A 3049-nucleotide genomic window follows, 5' to 3' on the forward strand; every position below is an offset into this window, starting at 1 on the left:
AAACAACATTCTTATCAACAGAGAAAAGATTGAAGTTGTCAAGGACTTCATTCTTCTTGGATCAACTATCAACACTCACGGAAGCAGCAGTCATGAGATCAGATGACATATTGCATTAGGCAAATCTGCTGCACAGGAACTTTTTAACGTGTTGAAGAGCAAAGATGTCAGCTTGAGGACTAAGGTGCGCTTGACCCAAGCCATGGTATTTTCAATAACATCATATGCATGCAAAATCTGAACAGTACATAAGGAAGACAGTAGAAGAATTGATGCTTTTGACTTATGGTGTTGGAGGAGAATATTGAAAGTGCCATGGGCTGCCAAAAGAACCAATAGATCTGTTTTGGAAGAAGTGCAGCCAGAATGCTCCTTGGAGGCCAAGATGACCAAACTTCGTCTTTCATATTCTGGACATATTGTCAGGAGGGACCAGTTGCTGGAGTAAGATATCAGGTTTAGTAAGGTAGAGGGTCATAAAAAAAAGAGGAAGACCCTCAACGAGATGGGTTAGCCAAGTGGCAACATCGATGTACTCAAGTGTGGCAACAGTGGTGAGGATGGCCCAGGATTGGCCAGTGTTCTGCTGTGCATAAGGTCGCTATGGCTTGGTGCCGACTCGATGGCACCTAACAACAACAAAATGAGTCAGAATCATCTCCATAGCACTTAACACTACTGGGATGTCATGTCCCACCCAGGGCAGGGAATTCCTCTTACAAAACTACTCCAAGATATGAATATAAGTGAGAAACAAACAGATGAAATGATTTGCCCAACATCACATACACTTGAAAGGATAGGGTTGGGATTTGAATCCAGATAAATTTGACTGCTAAGCCACAGTTTTTCCCTTATGGTTAGGCAGCCTCAATTTTCTTATGCTTCATAGGAACAAATGATCTGTCATAACTAACTCTAGTCCTGAGGTGGTGTATTTTGAACCAGCCTCTCTGAGTAAACTTTTCAGGCTCACTATTTATTATTGTCCCTCTTACTCTAAAATGACGACTGCATTCTGTCAGTTCTTCCAGGCATTCTTGCTAGAATTACAGTGCAGATCATTTTGCTGTGGGGTAGTCTCGATTCTTTTCAATTTCATAAGCTGTGGAGGCCCCATTGAGCACAGGGTACTGAGCAGTCAGTGAATGTGTATTGCTAGTGGAATGCTTTGTGCTTGGATAGTTTTTATAGAGAAAAGCAAAGGAAGAGACTGTTAAACTTGATTCAGACCAACTGGGATGTTGAAATTCCTTGTTTGACTCTACAATATCTGGAATACGACTTCACATCTAGAGAATCTGTCATGTATCCAATAAGACACTTGCTTCTCCTATGACTTTTCTGGGTAGTTCCTAGGTCCCTTAAAATGCTACCTAAGTCTTTTCTAGGACTTCACTTTAGCTGTTTCTGTAAGTCCATCCTACTGATTTCATGTCCCTTACTCTGTTTTTATATGCAGTACCTTCATATTTATAATAACCATCAATTGAATCTCAGATCATAGTGACCCAATATAAGGTTTAAGAATCTTACAGAAGCAAAAAGTCTCATCTTTCTCCTACGGAACAGCTGGTGGGTTTGAACTGCCAACCATTTGGTTAGCAGTTCATTGCTTATCCTACAGAGTCATCAGGGATCAAACATAATTGTGAGGATGGTGCAGAACTGGTCAATAAATAGTTCATTCTGTTGAGCATAGGGTCACGATGAATTGTAACTGTCTTTACGGTTCCTAACAACCACCACCATCTTCACACTTGACTTTTTCTTACTCTTTGTAACTGTACTTGGCAGGTTCAATTTCTTTCAGGAATGAAGCTGGTCCTTTGCTTCGTATCTCTTAACTCTGGCTTTCTTTGCTATTATCCCTGAATTTCTCTCCCCACATTGAATGTTTAAGGGATCAATGATTGTTAAATTTAGTAAGAAGTACAGGCAACCCTGCAGCCACCCAACAAACAGGATCCCCTAGAGTGTGACCAGACCTAGAGACAGGGTTCTTAGCCTTTGAACTATCTTCAAGTCAACCATTCTATGATACTACGAGTGTGAGTGTTTATGGGTGTGTGATATGTGTATGTGTATGTGTGTGTGGTGTTTGTGTGAAGGTGTGTATGTGTATATATATATATGTGTGTGTCATGTGTGGTGTGTATGTGGGAGGTTGCATTAGACTTAAACTCTAAAGCACTTGGTTTATGGAAGGCAACACACTGTAGGATGAACACTGGACTGGAAGGTCAGTTTGAGTTATAAGGTTAGCAGTTCAAACCCATCAACTGCTCCTTGAAAACCCTATACAGGGTCACTATGAGTCAGAACTGACTTCACAGCACTTACCACCAATGGTCTGCAGTGGGAACCTTAGCTCCATTTTGAGAATTCCATAAGTTCAGATGCCGTTTGTTATTTCCCTAATGCTTGCTGATCACTGGAGTTCAACAATGTGGCTCTGCTTAGACATACCTGTGACAAACCCAGAGAGGGCAGTTTGCCTTCAGGAGTGTGGTTGAAAACAGATTAACTAGTATGCAGAAATTTGCTTCTCCCAAGAACTAGGCAACTTGCCTATGTATTTACCCAAAGCAGCCAATCGATGCATGTTGCCCAATTTAAGTTAAAGATTGGGGTGCTGATGAGTATGACTCAGTTTCACATGATCATGAGTCATACTCCAATCACCATGTAGTCAGTCAGTTAAAACCCCAAACCCAATCTTACAACCTTTTCAAATCCACATTTATGTTTCTATCCCAATCATGGTCCTTTCTCTATTTCTGTAGTCCCGCCTGCAACAATGAGGAGCTGACCTGCTACCAATCAGGATCTTGGGATGATTTCCTTTGTGTTCTATCATGTATAATGAAAACCATGGCTGTGATTCAAAGGATTCCATCAGTCTCTGTACTGTGTTCATTCTGATGTTTTCCCTTATCCAGAATGATTATCTCTGTTTTGTTTTTGTCCTCTATAAGACTTAATAAAAGAATCTCTAGCATAGTGGTTACGAATCAGGCTGCTAACCTCAGGGTCAGCAGTTTGAAAC

This window comes from Chrysochloris asiatica, unplaced genomic scaffold, assembly GCF_000296735.1.
Source record: "Chrysochloris asiatica unplaced genomic scaffold, ChrAsi1.0 scaffold00198, whole genome shotgun sequence".
Classification (NCBI taxonomy): domain Eukaryota; kingdom Metazoa; phylum Chordata; class Mammalia; order Afrosoricida; family Chrysochloridae; genus Chrysochloris; species Chrysochloris asiatica.